The 13,406-nt window shown below is 43.4% G+C and overlaps 1 protein-coding gene and 1 long non-coding RNA gene across 5 annotated transcripts in view; one reads left to right on the top strand and one right to left on the bottom strand.

Moving 5' to 3' along the window:
* HIPK3 (homeodomain interacting protein kinase 3) overlaps positions 1–4,156 on the bottom strand; it is a 68,208-nt gene extending 64,052 nt beyond the window's left edge. For 2 of the 4 annotated variants that reach the window (XM_082284008.1, XM_082284013.1), the window contains exon 1: positions 3,914–4,156. The gene's annotated coding sequence lies outside the window, so the exon portion shown is untranslated. Of the gene's footprint in view, positions 1–3,134; positions 3,455–3,913 lie in introns of those variants that run through there. The other 2 variants (XM_082284009.1, XM_082284010.1) reach the window with 2 other exon arrangements.
* On the top strand, positions 2,312–12,895 carry LOC309574383. The gene is made up of 3 exons (XR_014226523.1): positions 2,312–2,428; positions 11,727–11,947; positions 12,653–12,895. It is a non-coding gene; the product is annotated as an uncharacterized lncRNA (long non-coding RNA).
* Positions 12,896–13,406: the final 511 nt, after the last annotated feature.

The raw sequence follows: 13,406 nt of genomic DNA, 5'->3' as shown, positions 1-13,406 counted from the left end.
GCACAATTGCTATACCAGAGATTATCTCCCTTTTGTCAGGAAGTTACTCACTCTCAAAAACGAAGCAGAGTATTAGTACACTATATGGAAAAATAAAGTGATATACCATGAAAAAAATACTACAAAACTTTACAAAGATTATCCCCAAAATGCATCTAAAACCAAGATTCTCACCAACTCCTACCATCTTTTTCAACATTCACTGTATTGAAATAAAACAACTGAAGAACAGGGAGGGAGGACCTACCCTGCAGAAATACTGCATTATCAAATAAAGTCACCAACTAAAATCCGTTTTCACAATTACATGTTGTTCCCCTGCTCACCTGTCATTCAAAACTCAGTGACTCTGAAGAAAAATGAAGCTACAATTTCTGTAAAATTGTGTAAAAAGGTAGAGGCTCTAAATTAAAACAGTCTATAAAGGGAGGCGGGGGAAGCCAAGACCAGGTAACAGGATTTTCCAGGCTTTATCCTTCATTATAGGTTATTTCAGGTTAAACAGAGGGTGTTCACTGCCTGTGGAAGTCAGAAAAGGTAACCCATTACTAACCTATATCATAGCACTAGTTATTTTAGGATGCTTTAAATAGTTACGTGGTCGTTTCAGGTGCACTGTGCACACAGCAGCCATCTCTAACATGCTCAGTGCTCATCCTTGCTCCTTTCCCCATGATTGGTGCTCTGCTTAGCGCAGGCAGGGTTCTGAAATACAGTTTCAGATACCTAATGACCCATCCTATACCCATCCAAAATAACGAGCTCTTCTTTCAAGATCTATTAAAAGTAATACATCATTTTCCACTCCACCTCTGATTGTCAGTGAAGGCATCTCAAGAACTATAATGTTTCAGTGACTTAGGAACTCAGAAAACACAAAATGCTACAAACAAGCTTTTTTTGAGGTCTGAAAGGTAGATACTATTTGACAAAATTCAACAGCAAACTCCTGACAGAGAGATGTGGGTAGCACCACCATCCTACTTCCACATTTCTTCTTCCCTCGGCCAAGGATCACCAGGTGATTATCAGGCCTGCCAACTCACACTTCCGTCAGTCAGAGCAGTTTAATTCAGCTGTAATGCTTCTGCAGATCAGATGAAATCGTTATATATTCAGAAAAGCCAAGGCTGATCTAATAAAAAAATGTAAGAAGGCCTCGCTGTCCTCTGCTTTATTCCCCAAAGTTCTGTGCAGAAAGTGACACTGCCTAGAGCAACTGTTCTGTATACGTGCATGGCACTCATATGCCACGACACCTCACACTGCAACAGCAAAATTTAGCTCCACTAAAAGCAGTTTCTCCTCCTGTATTTAACATCCCTCCAAAACACACGTTCAGCCTCAAATGACAGTGTTGTTCCCGTTAGCAGTGCTGCCCTTCTCCCCACCACATACAAGAAAGCCAACTACAAAATTCCCGTTTCAAAACCCACTGCTTTGTCAAAAGGGCCTTTGTTGCCATGATCAGCACACTGGCAAAAGAGAAAATACAAGAAAGAGAACCTATAGAGGTAAAAAGAAAACTATTCTGAAAACAAGAAGTGCGCAATCCCTTGAAATAGTACAAAGAGGTGTACATACACCTAAATACGCCAGCTTGGAAAAACACAGCCTGACATTCCTACACGTTTGGATTGGGGTTTTCACAAGAATTAAGGACAGTTAATTCTGTTCCACCCAGGGGCTGGTGAGCTAACCAACCCTCTGCCTCTGGAAGTGCTGTTCAGCCTCCCATCCCCTTTAACAGACATGATCAATCCAACAGATGCTTTTTGAAAAATCACCTCCAAAACAACATTTGTTTTGAAGCAACCGCTACAAATTGGAGGACACAACGAGAAAAGCAGCACTTGCAAATTCTAGTATTTCTATCAGTTAGTTCTGTAAGATGAGTTGCAAGCTCACTCTTCCTCCCCACACCCGGTCTTTGTCTCTGCTATCTTGTTATGCAGGAGCCGGTCTCATTTCCCTGTTTCTGTAGGTAGTTGTTTGAAAGAGAGGAGGGAAGAAACATGCAAACACCAAAAAAACCTGAAACAAAGAAAAATCACAAGTGCCACAGAGACCCCAGGGCAGGGGTAGCTTCCCGAGCCATTTTTCAATGAAACTTTATTCCAGCTCATGGAATCCGTCCAATTACAAACCGTCCCAAAGCCCGGAGAGCCACACACCACCACCACCGCATTCTGTACTGGAGCACCCAGCAAAATTCATCTATGAAAAAAATAATTTATGAGCACAAGCAGCGCCACACCCTGAGCAAGCAACTACAAGAGAAGCCCCCAGGAACAAGAGCAGGGAGGGAAAAGTCCAAGCCCTGTTTTGCAGGGCTGCGAACACCCCCTCACTGCGCGCTACCATAAAAGGTCCGCGGCAGCGCAGATAAAGCCGGCACCGCCGCTCCATCGGGATCAGTTTTCCCCCGGTAAGTCCACGTTAACACTTTGCTCTATTTATTTGCCATCTCACCATGTCACTTCGTAATACAGTATTGACCTATTTTCCAGGTGCTTAATTAATCTCTCTGCTGGCTGCCACGCTTATTAGACAATTACGGTGTGTATTTTAAACTTAGTTTATAGAAAGCACTAGCAAATTAACTCTGTTGTGGAATTATTATGTCAAGAAAGTAAGTCCTCACAGTCCATCCGAGCTTTCCTACTTGGTGTGACATGAATCAGAGCCTAAACTTTTTGCAAATGATGTAATGGGAGGTAATACTGGGCAGAAAAAATTCCCAGAAACATGCGTTGTTATCAACAACTGCAGCTTTATGTAATGTAATTGTCTCGCATAATAACATATTTTCGCACAATTTAAAGACACTAAACTAACTGAAATAAACAAGGTAATACACAAGTAGGAAGATGTAAAAACATCAGGGCGCCACATAATTTCTGGAAAGTCAAGCCTTAGAGTCCCAAGAACTAAGTTAACAAAAACGGAAACAATCACAGTTTCTGACATTTTAAGTCAGATGCAACAGTTAGTAACAAAAGTATAGCCTCAAAAGAAAGCCCTCTATATGCGTGTAAGCACACAGCAGTAACGATTGAGGACTTAATTTAAATAAAAACAATTTTTACAAACTCATCACTATTTCTTACAGCGTTAAACACACGTAAACGCACCTGCCAGCTTTACAATTGATACCGCGACGAATCCAGAACAAACCCCGCACAAACCCTGCCGCAACCATTACGGTAAAGCCTCCAGCAAACAAACCGCTCTGGTTTTAGAGAGCTCGTTCTTGGGAACTGACCAAATTTTAAAGCGTCCACTTCCTTTCCAGTTGCTGTTAGTGATACCGGCCCTCGGCACCATTTGCCGCCCCAGCTTCCCCCCAGCGCGGGTCCCGCGGGTCTCTCCTCGGGGGTCAGGGGGCGAGGGTCGCGTCCCGCCGGGACTGCCAGGAGCCACCGCGGCGGCGGCGGCCGAGCAGGACCCGGAGAGGGCGGAGCCGCGGCCGCGCCCGGGCGCCACCCCGGGACCCCCCGCCGCCCGGGCGGCCCCGGCGCTCCATACAAGGCGCAGGAGGAGGCGGCGCGCCCGGAGGGGAGCGGGGCAGCGCCGCCGCCGCCGGGAACGGGCGAGGGGCGGCCACACCTCCCCCGCCGGGCGGCGGCGGCCTCGCCCGGCACGGCTCACGGTGGGCGCCTCGCCGCACCCAGGAACGGGAAACTTCGGGGACGCGGCGGGGCGAGCGCCGTCGAGGGCAGCGGGAAGGGGAAGCGGCGCTGCCCTCTCCCCGCCGCCGCGCTCGGCCAGGCCGGCGGAGCTGCCCCGCGCATCGGGCAGGGGGGTCGGGTCTGCGCCGGAGCCCCCCGCGGACAGGCTGCGAACGCCGCCGGCGGAGGCAGCGCCGCTCTCCGCCTGCCGGGGCCGGCCCCGCTCGCTGCCGGCCGCTCACCTTCACGGGTCGGGCCGCGCTGGCGTCCGCGCTGGAGCTGCCGCCGCCGCCCTGGGCATGTCCGGGAGCGCTCCGGGGAAGGGCCGCTCCGGCCGGGCTCAGCCGCTCAGCCCCGCCGCTCCCGCTGCTGCTGCTGCCGCCGCCGCCTCGGCTGCTGCCATCTTGTCCTGGCGGCTGCGAGGGAAGAGCCCCAGCTCAGCCCGCTCGACAGACCGGGCCTCCGCCTCATCTTCCCAGGGAGGGACCCAACCCGCCCCCGGCCGCCGCCTCCTCCGCCTCCGCCTCCTCCCGCCTCCGCCCTGCCCGCGGCGGCCTAGCGGCGCCCGCCGCCGCCCATCGCCCCGGAGCGGCGGGCCGCGGCCCCGCCGAGCACTGCGGAGGGGGCGCCGGCCGAGCCCCGCTCCGGCGCGCCCCGGCCCCCGCCCAGCCCGCGGGGCGCAGCCTGCGGGGCGCTCCCGCCGCCCGCTCGCTCCGCCCGGCCCGGCGGCAGCGCCCCCGCCCGGCCCCGCCGCGCGCCGCAGCCGCCGCCGCCACCCGAGCCCGCCGGCAGCGCTCGGACCGCGCTCCGCGCCCGGCCCCGTCCACGGGCAGCAACGCCGGGCGCTTCTCCTGCCCTCTCGTACTGACCGGCCGAGGCAGCTGTGTGGCCATCACCGCCCCTGGCAGCAGCTCAGCGGCGGAGCCTCCTCAGCGCCAGCTGACGGTCCCCCCAGGAAGCCCTGGGAGGATAACTTGAGATGCTCCTACCGCGAACTCTCCTCTCTGCCCGCCCCGGTCTGTCATTACCCGGAGGAAGGCAACCTCATGCTTTGTGGGGGCTCTCCAACGAACACCTGTAAAACCCCCAATAGTCCCCCAGTGCTGGCCATCCCAATCACCACACCCCACGCGGTGAGCTCTTCTTCCCACCTTGTTAGCTGCCAACTCCCATAACACTATTCACAGATACATAACGTACATAGCGGTGAGGAAACTGGTGCCAGGGGAAAGGCCTGACTCTCAAGACCTGAAGCTTAGACGATGACCAGGTGAGAATGAACATGTGAACTCCCAATTCATTTAAATGAGTGCTCGTGCCTTATAAGAAGAAGAGACTTCCCCAGCCAGCCCTCAAAATAACTGTGAAGCACCAACCTTCCAGATGTGGTCTGAGACATCCTTTCCTTTCCACGTTAGCCTGAGCCCATCAGAGACACCACTAACTATAGAGGTAACAGGACGGAGCAAATGTATTGACCAGTTTGCATCCAGCGTTACAGTTCAGCATTTTGCCTTGCTCAACTCTACACAAAATAACAGGATACACCCTCAGTAACAACACGTCCCTAATATTATACATCACTTAAATATTAGTGGTTGGTTGTAGGACTGGTCAACTTCTGCAAACAGCATTCTTGACCCAAAATAGTGTTCAGCTGATGTGGGGCGAAAAAGGAATTACTGTTTGCCTATAAAGTATTTAGCCCCAAGATAAATCCTTGGCTACAGCTACAACTGGACATCACATGCTTCTCCACCTCTTGCCAAAAATAACAAAGAATTTCTTTATTTACTTGCACAACTACATGTACTCTGCTATTTTTTCTCACTACTTGTTCCAGTATTTTCAACACGTGTCTGCTTGATCTTAGCCTTTATTTAGGACCAGTCCTTGTAATAAAGATTGTTAGGATGTGAAGTCAGAATTTGAATTAATTAATTGGAGAAGAGAGACTTATTGTACAGAAGTACTAAAACCTAACATTGGAGTTACTACCACAACACCACCAATGCTCAGTCTTGTAAATAATGAGCCATATAATTTAGGGCTGCAGAAGAGATAGGTGGGTGTCAATGGTAGTAAATTATAGCTCTCAAGAGCTGCTTACTAATTTTAGAAATATTAATCAAGCTCCTAAAAAATATCATCCTACAGAATTATTTCTACATGTTTTATTAACATATAAATAGACAGTAAATGTTGATAAACATTCTTGTTGATTACTTAACCATACAAACTCTAAAATGGCTTAACCAAAAAAAAGCATTAAATGTATGCTCATTCAATCCATACTTCATCCACAAACTTAAATTGGTGTACATCACCCCAAATTGTGATCCACTGACAAGTCTCAACATCGTATTTCCAGCTGTTTTTTAGGATATATTTCTAGTAATTTTCCCATGTTTCACCATGCACCTTCTTATAGTTTGATAACCAAAACAATCCAAATACAGTTGTAAATTTGAATGATACCAATCCTCTACTAACAGGCAAAATTATGAATCCAGTGCTCCACTGATACATATGCACAGTTTCAACCGACTTTCAGAAACAGATTTTAATTTAGATTTAGAAAAGGAGGGGTGACTTTGGGCTCATTAACCTCTCTTATCATACTGTTCTCTCACTGGAGTTTTGAGTTGGTCACATTTGCTAAATGACAGCACCTCCCAAAACATCCCAGCACTGCCAGTTCTGTCCTCATGTTCCAGTTTTAGCTAATTAGATCAAGCTAGACTTCCACTCACCTTGCAACAGGAGTATCATCAGCGTGTAATCAAACTCTCAAATCTCTTTGAAATTCCTTCAGTTGCTTTTGTGAAGCACATCATCCCTCTGCAGATCCATTATTTGTCCTTATTTCCTTACAAACTCCCTTCTTTGGGAGCTGTTTCAATTAAAGGTTTCCTCATCCACTGCACATTTCTTCAGTGTTAGGACTGAGGGCTGGCCAGAGCCAGTGCGAGCTGAAGCCCTGAACCTCCTCCGTCAGTGACTCCTAAGGATTACTTTGGCCACAAAAAAGTTTTTAAGTGCCCACAAAGCACAGTAAAACAACATTAGATGTATCAGCAAGCTTTAAACACTCTGATGAACGTTTCTATCAGAGGTTAAATATGACTGTGTCTGAGAAACCCTCACATGATTTTTTTTGTCACCTGGAAAACAGCAAACACTTCCTTGTCCTAATTTTCTCTTGGCAGATACATTTGTGCTGGTAGGCAACTGAGGGGTTAATGTGGAAACTCCTGTTACACCTGTAGGTACTGTGGACTACTGATACCGTTTGGAGGGGAGTGTTTTGTTTCAAAGTACCTAAGTAACTCAGTGGAAGGAGGCCCCGTGTCATTTAGATTCATTTAGAAAGTCCAGCATTGAAACACACACCTCCATGGCCTTCTGTTCCTCCTTGTTTCTAAGCCTTTGCAGAGGATAAGCACTAGTTAGGTGTGAGTGCTCTGAGTGGAAAAAAGAAACAGAAGTGAGAAGAAGATATTTCCAACAGACATAATCTATTAGGCAGCAAAAAGAAATGATCTAAGGACAGGCTAGAAGCTTTTGGCAGAACACCTACCAATGACATTTTGTGCTATTTTTGTTACCAAAATCCCAAGTGTACATGCAGACTGAAAATGCTTTGGCTAGAACAATTTGTTTTACTCCTCAAACTGCTATAAGCTATATCATCAAAACACTTTTTACAGCCAGTATGAGTTGTTTATATCAGCTTATGAGTTGTTTGTATCAGCTAGACTCTTAATTTTTGAACAACCTTGAGTCCTGAACAAGGCTCTCCTATTAGAGCAAAGCCACAAAGATAGGACAGGAGAAGGCAAGACCACAGGGCTGTAATTCCATCCAACAGGCCCCGTGCTCAGTCCCTAATAACATAGATGCAATTGCATGAAACAGCAAGCCACACTTCCAGTTCCTTGCTGTGAAAAGGGACAGAACAGGCCTCTTATAATTTTCCTGACCAGTTAAATTTCCCCAGTGATAGCTCTCCGCTGCTAGCACTGAAGATCCCTTTTAGCAGATTCAGCTCACCCGGCTGAAAAGGCTTTTCTTGGGTCAGGAATACACTCTGTGACTGTCAGAGCTGACACAAAGAGGAAGGCAGAATTTTTCCTTGTCACCTGGATGGGAGAGCTGTGCAGGCTTCAGCTGAGTTTTCTGGGTAGAAATTATGAAATCCAAACAACCCAGAAGCTGTTTGGCAACGTGTTGTGACCACTGCAGGTGTCCAGGCCTTCACCTAATCTGACAAGTACAAGCAGCAAGTACAGATCAACACAAGGAGGGCGGAACAAGTGAAGGTTCCATTTAAATTTTTCCTTCTTTAAAACTTGCAGGCCACAATCTTTAGTCTTTCCCCCAGTACTTGATAATTTGTTAAGCAGGAAATTAATTCATGGATTCAAGTTATAGGATTCCAAATTATAGTATTACTTTACTGTTTTTCACATTGGATGAAATAATTTATGCTTAAAGTATTTTTCCTTCCCAAACAGACGTAACACTGGACAAAATTGTTTATTTTCTTCTCACAATTCCTTATCTAATGAATTTTTTTAACTGATGTAACTGTCACCAAGTATGACTTGTATTATAAGAAACAAGCATTCGATATTCTGCATTTGGATTAAAACTTTTCAAGATCCAGATTCCTGTGGAAACATGTAAAGGGATCAGAGTTAAACTGATAAAAAGTGGTCTTTTAAAATATAAGAATTTAAATTTACACTTTCCACTGATTACCATCATATTCAGATAAGCTTGGTTCAAAGTTCCCCATCTCCCCTCCCCATAGATATGTTTGCTAGGTATATCCAAAATCCAACCTTCTGTTGCTGGGTGTAAATGGAAAATTACTTTCAAATTTAAAGCAAACATACACTTTGCTCCTTTTGCAACAACTGGAAGGTCAGTTGAGAAGCACTGTGTTTCCTCAATTAAAAAACACACAGGCTTCTCTATGCATTTTACACTGAGTCACTTGCAAAAATAAGCACAAATTTCACTTTTTATTTCCACTTTATTTTTTGCAGATTTAATACAGGACTAAAAAAAATACACTGGAGCAGAGGTGGGGAAAGGTATTTGTTTATTGTTGGCTGTTTAACTTACAAATTCAACAGTCTGGCTCCTCTGGAAAGATTTAAAAGCAGCTAAGGACAGAAAATACCTTCCATGGGCTCGTGGTGGTTTCTGGGGCTTTGTGCCTGCTTGTGCCAATGTTCATTTCACGAAGACACCACAGGTCCCTGTGCATCTCCCAGAGGGAATGAATGAGGAGTGATCCACTGCAGCTCTTCCAAAGAAGAAAATCAGATTAAAACATTCTTCAGATTGCCTGTCTTTCTACTTGTTCCTTCCTCAGCCTTTAAAACCCACTTCCAAGAAACCTCCCGCACCATCCTCACATTGCTATTTCAAATTCTGCCAGGAAATGGTAACTCTTAGGAAATAAACTTGTCTGCTATCTAAAGGTAATGACAGGGTGACTAAAATGGTAATTCTTAGAAAATGTAGAAGGAACCTAAAATGGTTTTGGTTATCATGTAGGTAAAAGCTGGCTGACTTGAAATGCACACCTCATCCAAACTAAAACACTAATCCCCTAATTTTTCACATCACAGAAAGGCAGAAAAACTACACTGTAGAATCATTAAGACTGAGAAAGACCTCCAAGATCATGGAGTCCAACTTTTAATAGATGTTTATATACAAGGCAGCAGGAAAAAAAACCACAAATAGAAAAATATCATGAATTTATCTTAAAATTACATAAATACCTACTAGTTCAATTTAGGTTTTACAGAACTTTTCTCTCTCTCTCTCTTTCTTTTTTTGAATTGTTTCTTTTCAACCTTATTGTCCTTTTCAGTGCCATAGTTGTTGAAACAGCTAACTGGGACAACTATAATTTAAAAATATGGCACCCTGCTAATTGTCACAGATGATTTTGCTCAGGGACACTGTGAAATGCTTATTTCTCTGCCTGTGCACATATTACATCAATAGGTGTATATTTGACAGATGCTAAATTGCTGTGTTTTAAACTATGCTAAGATCTATGTTCATAGAAAATATTAACATATTTTCTTTAACAAAGAGCTAAAGAAATGCAAGATTTTATGGGGTGGTTGAAATATCTTTACTGGACCATGTAAATGCTAAGGTATCATGGTATTGTATTTTTCAGATTGTATTTTCATTTTCAGTCTAGTTTTCCTCTTTGTTAGAGTCATAGAAGTAGATCACCCCTTACACATGTACCTTAGGAAATCCACAGGGAAAGGGTTTGTCTTCAGGAAACGTGTCACGATACTATACATTTCTAGTTTGATACTCTAAATTTTCTTGCAAGAGTCTTTCTAATTAGCTATTTTCATGTAATCAATAGCCTCGGTGGTGTCTGAGTGTCTTTCACATAAGTGTATTTAATAATTACATTTTTATGTTCGCTCTCTCAAGCAGGAAAAGAATTGGAAGTGATTGTTAGGATTAACTAATGGTAAATGTGTACAAAAATACAATATGTTTCTATTTTTGAAGTGTTTGGCAAGGACAAATATATTTTACAATATCAGATTTCTAACGATAAAATGGTGAGAACCTGGTTTGAACTGAGAATGATAATATTCAAGGTAATCAGCAAAAAATAAGATCATCCACTCTCAATTTAATGATATCCAAACATTGTAAAAATGTTTACTTTACATAAAAAGTTAAAAAAACCCATTGAAACACTTTTTCTATGGAGGAGAAAAATCACTTTTTGAAATAAAAAGCATATTTAAAACTAAAATTCCAATGACATTGTGCTAATGTAAAAAATCTTTAATAGCAAATATTGCCATTTTTTCCTGTTGTTTTGAAATAAGCATCAATAAACAAGCACCCTACATTTAAGAATATCCATAGGGTACCATCCACTAATACTACAATCATTTCATTTTTACAGGTGAGTAATGACTTCTCTCTTTAGTGACTGATATATTGCAAGATCAAGGGCTGCAGACAGATGAAGAGCACAACAAATGTTCCAGCTGACCTCACTCCCCAGAATGCATCATTCCTACAAATAAACGTCATTAAACACAAGCAGGCAGTCAAATTACAGAATTAAAACATAACCCTGCATTACTCGAGTGCGGCGGTGCTTATTAGCAGGTGCACTGACTCCAGGGAAACTATTGACATGAGTAAAGATCTCTGGGGCTGTGCTTTTGCAATATATTCCAAAGCCTTTTAAAGTAAATAGACTGATTGACTGACTGCTAGCTCAGGCGGAGGCTTTCCCGTGGCAAAGAGAAGTTTTATCTTAATGGAGAATGTATCAGTCTCCCCCACAAGCCACAGCACAGTGGAGTGGAGCCCACTCTAACTCTGGCAGGCACTGAATCACTTCCAAGCCTATTTTAGAATTAAATGGAAGATGACCTCGTTACCTGGGTCTCTCCAACCTCACTGTGAAAGCACTTGAGGACTGAGCCAGGGCTTTGCTATCAGCAGCTAAAGTCCAACCACATTAAAAGCAAAACCCAAACCACAAAAAACCCCCCTTTTGTTGCAGTGGTGTAAGGCCCTGTTACTAATCTGTCTGTGGCACAAATCCTCCCTGAGAAGCAGTTTTACCCGAGTCAATGTGCACGTGGCTTGCAAATGTCCACATACACCCTCCCTTAATAGTTTAATACATCAGCAACTTATCCATATGCTTTCCTACCTTTTAAAAGTAGATATCCTTATTTCTCCCCTCCCTCATGAGACATCGTTAATGAAATACCAGTTAAAAATATCTTCTAAAGATTTAAATTCCCACATTAGAGACTCTCCACCTAGAACGAACAACAGAAAAGACACATTAATTACATGAGTTATGAAAACAGATCAAACCACTATAAAGAAAAAAACCACTTCCTTCTTTAGCAAAGAGCATATTTTCCTATAAATGTGTTTATTCAGAGATGCAAGTGTTCTAATGGAATTCTTACAAAGGTTACAAAAGTAACTTGTGCTTATTTTTTATTTTTCTGTTCCAAGCCAGTAACAGCCCAAATCTGTTCCAAAGGAAAAGCTGATGTTCAGCAGTAGTTTAATGAATCGTTTTGACCCAGTGAAATACACCGTGTCCCCTCCTAGTAATGAGACACTTGGCAGAAAGTATCACATCACACGAACAATGGCAGCAGGCTGTCATTACGACCCACAAAGGCCCGTCACCTCTGAGCAGCCTCTCTTCAGACAATGCAGGGGAAGATCAGGTAACACTTCTGCTGAGCTAACTGCATGTGCACTTGGTGGTGGTGGTGGTGCTTTTACCTGCAGCATTTTCAGTTTATAACCATTTTGGTGATAGTAAAAGCTTTATAAATATTTTCATTTGCTTTTCTTTTAACACCTCTTTGCTAGTTAGACATAAAGCTGGTGTTACTTTCTGACTCGTGCTTTTGATTAAACAAATTTAATTTTAAAATGTTTTAGTGTAAAATACACAAAAGTATCATGTCATCACAAAATGACATGTCTACCCATGTGACATTTTAATTAGATTTACTGTGAAGGTAGACAGGAAATCAGTTGGGTTTTATGGCTTTATCATATTTTGATATAATTACCACTCTCTGCCATTGGAACAGGGAGTACAGCCCTACACATTTATGATCTGATGTTGAAAAGAACATGAGAGAGGAGAAGTGGAAAGGAAAATTGCAAACAGATATCTAGAAATAAAAACATGGTCATAAGCATCACGTCATGCTCAAACAAAATGAACATCAGTGAGCTACAACAGGTGAGAAAATTAAAGGACAGAAACTGCAGAGCACAAAACACGACCGCTACCCCAGGAATACTGAGCCTGGTGAGACCATGGTGAGATTCGCTCATGCGTACATGCAAAAGTTCTCATGGTATCCTCAGAGTTTGCCAACAGCACTGCAATGATTTTGCTGGATTTTCTCTTGAAGGGGATCACAAGGAATGGAAGAATTGCCATCAGGACATGGAGGCACAAGAAAAGGCCCGCGGCTCCAGTCTCAGATTCTTCTTCAACTGAAGGTCTCAAGAAAACTGGAGATCCTTCTAAAACAAGTTATTTTTATCAACTCTGTGGCTTAGAAAACACCGTTTCTACAGTTGTAATATATGCACTGAACCTCAAGACCATTTTCAGATTGGTTTTTCTTTTTTAAATACAAACTGCACATCTCAGAATAAGATAATGAACTGGCACGTGTTACATAAACAGTACATCTGTCAGGGATTGAAGTACTTCCATTCCTACCTCTTGTGCCATATCTTACAAAGGAAAATATGTACAGCTATTCCCAACAAAAACAATTTAATAAGTGCAAATTAGTTTATCCTTTTTCTATCTCAGTGACAAGAAACATCTTTATAGACTTCATTATTTTTCTATATTCATGTTTTTAAATAATTTAAAAATGAAAAATACAAATCTGAGATTAGCCATATTTTCAGTAAAAATATGCTTTATTAATCAATTTAATTTATTATTTAATTACATAGATGTGGGACACTGTAATCTATAGTTCCTATTCTGGATAGTCCTCAAAATGTGATAAAAGTGCATCCTGTGAGGAAATGTATCACCTATCATTCATGTTTCACAAAAATACCAAAAGGAAGCTGAAGGTAATAGCTAAAAGAGCAGGTGTTAGGGCACAGACTGAAATGCCCCAAAATTAAGGCATGAAAAAG

The sequence above is a fragment of the Coloeus monedula genome (assembly GCF_965178545.1).
Source record: "Coloeus monedula genome assembly, chromosome: 6".
Taxonomy (NCBI): domain Eukaryota; kingdom Metazoa; phylum Chordata; class Aves; order Passeriformes; family Corvidae; genus Coloeus; species Coloeus monedula.
Note: the sequence above shows the minus strand (reverse complement) of the source record. Positions and strands in the feature narration are given on the sequence as shown.